Consider the following 6,486-nt stretch of genomic DNA (forward strand, 5'->3'; position numbering starts at 1 on the left):
ATGTGCTCATCTCTCGTTATCTTTCTGTGCCCACTTTCAGCCACAAAAAATAAGGTTCCATTTTGGACATTGTGTTTTGATGGATGAAAACTCCTCTCTAACAGTCCTTCAGAAAAGTAGGCTAGTTTTCGTTTAACCAGCGGTGATGCAAATTGTCATCCAGACTTTGCAGCAGACGGAGGCAGAAGCAACGGCCCGGGACCCTGTTCACTGTGATTCCAATGCTGGCTGTCTCACCTTCAGCCCAGGACCAGAGACAAGAGTGAACCGGATTTATTGTCCATCATTGTTTGCCATCGGTGTAGAAGCAGGGCTGAGACACGCACATTCGGGGCCACCAGGGTCCTCCTGTGATGACCACCCCACCACCGTGGTTAGCTTAGCATCAGCACTCGGTAACGTTCATTGATCACCTCCAGGGATTTCAGTGGGCAGTTTGCACACCTCACTCCTACCGACTGCACAGTTGTCACGCTGGCATCTAGGGCATTTCCGGAACGCTCCTTCGTTCACTAAAGTCACGAGAAAAATCTCCAGCAACTCGAGACACGGAGGGTGGACGCTCCTAGGGCTGCGACTAACACTCACAGACCTGCAGGAATGTCATGTCCTCCTTGCAGGCCCATCAGCCAAACTTGTTACTTTGATTGCTTTGGCACTTCCAGCCATTATGAAATGACGGTTGGTTATGTAACCCCGGGCTAAGGGGGAAGTCGTCCGAGACCGCTGTTGGTAAACAATACCCACAATCAGACGTCTGTCCTTCTTAGTGGGAGACTCCTGTCATCGTGGCCACTCTCTGGGCCTGCATGTGTCCCCCGCTGGCTCCCGAGGCTGATTACGGCACTAGCTCTGCTCTTCTGTGAGCTCCGGGTCCGTGTACCTTGTGTCCCTTACTTCAGGGGTCTTCCCAATTCCAGCCTGACTCCTCAACTTTCACATGGGCTCCTTGATGTGTTTCATAAAGAGGGAGAGAAAAGGGCTGTCAGAATCTTGGGGTGGGCAGTGATAGGAATAGATGAAGTCCTTGGCTGAAAACACAGGAGGCCGTCCCAACGTCTGTGCATCTTGTTGAAAAACCAGCTCGGGGTAGGGGAGACCCGCGGCATTTGTTAACGCCTCCCTGACTGTGTTCTCTCTTTACAAAGTCACCCTGAGTGGCCTGGATGCCAAAGGGGAGGCGCCAGCATGGGGTGGGCACGGCTCCATTGCTACGTCTACCCAGCAGAGGCAGCTGGCTCTGGTGGCATCCTGCCCCTACCTTCTTGGCCATTTCTGTCCCTACCAGCCTGGCTTTCCACGGCAAGCACCTGTGTGATTGCACCCTGGGTGCGTGGCAGGCTGGAAGGGCCATGGGATTCGTGCCCCTGCTGACGGATGGGACTTGATGAAGGCCCAGCCCTAACCCTGGGCTAAGATCACTTAGAGGTACAGGGTACCATTTCTCAGAGTTACCTACCACTGCCCACACTGGTAAGTAGGCTAGCAATGCACCCCAATCGTTCTCCCTCTTGTGTGTCTGGGGGTAGCATTGAGAAGCCCTGGCCGGCCTCCAAGCACTGGGAGCCACGCTGGCGGAAGCCCCAGCGGTTGTGCTATGGGCCCGCCCCGGCCTTTGTACAGAGGGCACATCTCCCTCCTCCCAGCCAGTGAGGGGCTGTGCAGGGCTTGTAATTAAGGTCTGCTCGTGGGAGAGGTGGGGCTCCCTGAAGAATGTCCTTAGTAACCCAGGCTTCTCTGCCTTGCTCCTTGGCTGGGATTGGACTTGCACCGTGTTCTGGTAGCTTCTAGGACACCCTCTCTATTTTCCCTCACGCAGCTATTTTCCCCTCATCAGGCCCTTTCATGTCTGTCACCGACGTGGGGTCTGTTTCCTGACAATCGGTCTAACACATGTCAATTCCCCACTCCCCCGGTGGTGTTTCCAGCATCATCTGCTAACTTCCCCACGTGTACACCATCGGCTTGGATCTAGAGTCTATTTCTAGGGGGAACCCCCAACTCAGACACAGTCAGAGGTACAGCCTACCAAGCACAGCCTTCATTTCGTTTTATCATATTGCAAAACCGCAGAACAATTAGGATTAGAAGGGGTCTCCGATGGGTGCACACACACATTTCATAGGAAAGAGGAGCAAGATGAGGTGGGAGTAGGAGACGACATCAGACACTGTGAACTCGTGTTACGATCAGAGGTCTGTGTCAAGGAAAGGATCGTTCCAAACCACTGACATGCAGTGATTGGAGCTGACAGCTGTCTTGTGTCGGTCTTTACAGACAGGCCACGTAAGCTGCCCGTCCCCGGGGCCCTGACAGCTATGGGTCTGCAGACTCCTTGCAGCAGGTGTGCCAGAGTCCGGCGGCTGCAGAGGTAAAACAGGGCGCCCACCTAGGCACACCCGTTTTCACCTGTGCTTAGAAACTGCTGAGATGACATTCTTCATGGGATGGGCACGTGTTTTCTCGGGCAGTATGTGCCACACGCTCATCTTCTCTCCAGTGAGGTGCTGTGACTGATTCTGACATTTACACAGGGACGCTAATATGAGGAAATTTGGTGCCACGGTGACCTGTTCCCTCTCCCTGCCTTAAACACACCGTGTGATTGCGATTAAGTGCCTTCCTCCCAACTGCTTGTCTCCTTACCTGACAGCACCCCAAGTCGTAATTCCGCGGTCCTGGTCTGACGATGTGGCACCCCTGAAAATAGACGGGTACCGTCTTAATTGATCTGCGTAGTCAGTTCAGGGCCCCACATAATTATGTCTTAAACTGTATACAATATTCATAAGGCGAAGTCCACTCTCTGGGTTTTACGATCTTAGCTCGATGTTAACATCATGTTGGGTGAACTCAGCAGAGTGACATTCAGTTTTGCATCTTTTTTTTCTTCTTTTTGGGTTTTTCTTTATCTGCCATCCTACTCTGTCCCGTGTATCTGCCATCTCCGCTGTTCTTTCTGACTGCCCTGCATACCTTCTCTGTGCCTGATTTGGTCTTTCAGGCACACTGCCCCCACATTTGGAACATTCCAGCAATCACTTTCTGCCCTCTCTTCTTTAAAACCCTCATTGCTCAGTTCCTCAATGGGGCCTATTGGCTCCAAGACATTAACTCCTCAGTAATTTATATCAAAACATGGTATTGGTGGGATTTGTCCATCAGTGCCATATATATGCACGTGCACACACATACCCAGGGCAAGTATGCCTTCAAATTTAAAGAATCTACTCCTTTTTTAAAAATCGCCCCTCTACCCATTGTGAGAACTGAAATATTTCAGTGCAGAGACGTAAAAAGCTGCTCTCCATCCTGTGTACTTTGCAGGAAAATCAATGAATTATTTAATTTAAAAACATCACTGAGGCCCTTTCTTTTGACTTTGGTGGGATTTGGCTACACTCCTAGGCCAGTTAATGATTTTTGAATTATATGCTAAAGCTCTCTTAGGTGGAGCCTTACTAATTTGGCATAAATCTGGGCTGGTTTCTTTTGCACTCTGAGTGATAAAGGGGTTGACTAGGCAAATCGATAGTGCAAACAAAGCTGAACTCCTGAAGAGGAAAAAAATAATGTTTGCAAGTAATTTAGCATGTCCATTACCTCACTGACAGTGGCAAACTACACAGGACGCGCAATGCACCACTCTAAACATTTTAGTGCTCTGCTCAGTGGTGTCCGGTGCGTCCACAACACAGTGGAACATCACAGCTGCCTGTAACAAGCAGCTGGGCTTTCCCACCAGTTGGAAATCGCGTCCTGTCATCGTAAGCTCATCCTGGCAAAGCCCCAGGAATGTTCCCAGCAGCGTTGTCTGCGATGACGGGGAGCTGGCAGCACCTGCCCGGTCTTCACGGGAGAGCAGAGAAGGAGATGCGTGGATGCAGGTGGAGAGCCAGGCGGTGGCTGACCGATGCTTGGCTTCTGGAGGGATCTGCACCCCAGCTCCTCTCCTCACTCAGAAGTCAAATTGCGCCCCTGCCAGAGTTTGTAGAGATGGTTCGTCCAAGTTAGCTGGTTAACGGCCAGTGCAGGAGCAGACCGCGGAGTGCGCTAGTGCAGTGACAAATGGTTGTGCACTGATGCCACAACAGGAGTTCAGCATAACAAAGGTTTTGATTGTAATTCCCTTCAGGTCTTCTGTGGGCCACACAGTGATTCAGAGACTCAGCCAGTTTTCAGTTTGCTGCGCTGTCATCTCAACGTGAGGCTTCCAGGTCAGCATGGCTTGGGGAGGCCACAGGAAGCCAGGGGCCGTACAGGACCTCTGCTTCCTCAGAGAGGGGCATTTTCATCTCTGCTGAGTCAACTGGCCAGACTTAGGCATGTGGCGCTGGTCGGGAGAGCGTTAGGAATTGTAGTTTTTATGTGCCCAGAGAAGATGCTGCCAGATGTTGGTGAGTTTGAGCGATGGCTTCCATAACATGGATCTTACATTTTAGCCTGGATTCGTCCTACTGAGTAACGCCACATTTGGTTACATGTCAGCATGTATGTTCACTGTCATATGAGGGGCACAGTCCTGCCAGCTGTCCCTATGGGAGGCTGGGAGCTGAGCGTGTCCTTGGGGGCCCAGTGAAGGTTGCATGGAGGAACCTGGGCTTTGCCATGAGGAGGATTTGAACGAGAAGGAAAGTGGTCCAGCTTACCGCAAGCCATCAGCATCATTTAAGCAAAGGTGAGAGGAAAGAATTCTCGTAGCCCGTCTTGGCAAACCAGGCAGGTCAGTCTTGTTCTGGTGAAATGGTCACGGAGAGGAAAAGCAGGCTGGGTCTTGGCACACTTGTGGAAACCTGCAGGGGCGGAGACGTAGGGATGGGCACAGATCAGGGTAAATAGAACGGGCCCTCTTACTGCTCCAGAGTTCTCAGCAGTCACTCAGACCTGATGGTTACAGCAAAGCTTATACCAGCATGTGAAGTGGTGCTCAGTGCATGGAGGGGAAATAATTCCGACAATACACTGGAAATGTGGTGGAGGGTAAGGGACCTAACGGCAAGTAAGATTCCTACATTTCGTTCCATGTGGGAAGACTGCAATTCTTGTGATGGTGGCAAGCTCTGTGTCTGAACTGGAAACACTCAGAACCACCACTAAGCAAACCATAAGCAGTCATATGCTCAAATGGACTATCACCACACCAAGATGTGATCTTACAAAATGTCTGTATGACCCACAGGAAGGTAAGAAAAGAGAAGTGGAGGAACGAGAAAGAGAGGGAACCACACAGAAAACAATTCAATGTTTGATCGTGAGGGTCCCCTTCCCATCTCAAGGCAAAGACAAAATGCTATCCAAGCCCAGTGCATTCGTTCAGTTCCTTGCACGTACAGACTCTTTCCTGGCCCAAGGACTTGGCGTGAGCTCGCCTCTCCATCAGGAATGCTCTTTCTTTACTGTCCCCAGAGCGGCCCCTTCCTCACCTTTCTCACATAACCGAGCCTCCTCGAAGACGCCTTCTCTGACCATTACATAAAGTTGGTTAATCCCCACCCATTACACTCCATCACACTAACACATGTGTGTTTCCTTGACAACAGTGAACAGGATTAGCTTTTTAAACCTAAATTTTGTATCCTCGGTGCCTGCAATAATGCCTGGCACACAGTAGGTCAGGGTGTGTTTATTGAATGAGTGACTGAATGAACGTTTGACGGGCCAAGGCTGGCCCAGGTTGCTTAAATGGGTCACCTCTTGGTGACCAGCACGGCAGGGAGAGTCGGTCAGCATTGTCAGCTGTCCCTCTGTGATACTAAGTAGATTTCCAGATGATCTATGTCAGACATATGTGAGTTATAAATAAAGTGAAAACCCCAATTATCTGTAGCAATAGCTTTCAAAGGTGGTCTGAAGATAAAAATGTAAACCTGAGAGAAATAGCTGTGGCATAAGCTCCCAAGAATGTGGGGTTCTGTTGCTGTTTTTCACTGATGGGCCCCAATTCTTCCTACATCTCCTGTCACATAGTAGGTGTTCAGCCATGATCGCTGAATGAGCAATGATTTGCGAGACCTGTCCGCCATGACCTGGTCAGCGTTATATCGAGGCAAGAATTGAAATAGCCTAATTTCTAATCCAACAGTCTGCTACTGTCCTTTACTCTCTCCCCAGATTTAATTCTCGGTATTTTACTCACAATAAACACTGATGGGTTTCACATTTCTTTTCTAATTCCTTTATTATATTGCCTTTTGGCTAAGTTGCTATTTTTCATTAATTTTTATTAAACTTACAATGCCTTTAAAACTAAAATTAACTGCATTTTTGCTATTGCAGGAGAAAATGAAGACGTGGAATCATTTTTGTTGATGAATCAAATTTAAAAAGCCAGAGTAAGAATTTTTTAGTTTAATGAAACTGATTTTTACCCATTTCGTTGAATTATAACAATAGTCAACCCTTTTTTAATCTGGTTGTTATAGATTTTCTCTACATTATAAGAGATTACATGCTGTATTAGATGATTAAAAGCCTAAACACACACAC

The 6,486-nt window shown here is 49.1% G+C and overlaps 1 long non-coding RNA gene across 1 annotated transcript; it reads right to left on the reverse strand.

Annotated features, from left to right (window-relative positions):
• Positions 1-43: 43 nt before the first annotated feature.
• LOC141567552 (uncharacterized) lies at positions 44-4,787 on the reverse strand. The gene is made up of 3 exons (XR_012490287.1): positions 3,604-4,787; positions 2,647-2,700; positions 44-948 (listed from the first exon to the last, which is right to left on the reverse strand). It is a non-coding gene; the product is annotated as an uncharacterized LOC141567552 (long non-coding RNA).
• Positions 4,788-6,486: the final 1,699 nt, after the last annotated feature.

The sequence above is a fragment of the Rhinolophus sinicus genome, linkage group LG11 (genome assembly GCF_036562045.2).
Source record: "Rhinolophus sinicus isolate RSC01 linkage group LG11, ASM3656204v1, whole genome shotgun sequence".
NCBI classification, from domain to species: domain Eukaryota; kingdom Metazoa; phylum Chordata; class Mammalia; order Chiroptera; family Rhinolophidae; genus Rhinolophus; species Rhinolophus sinicus.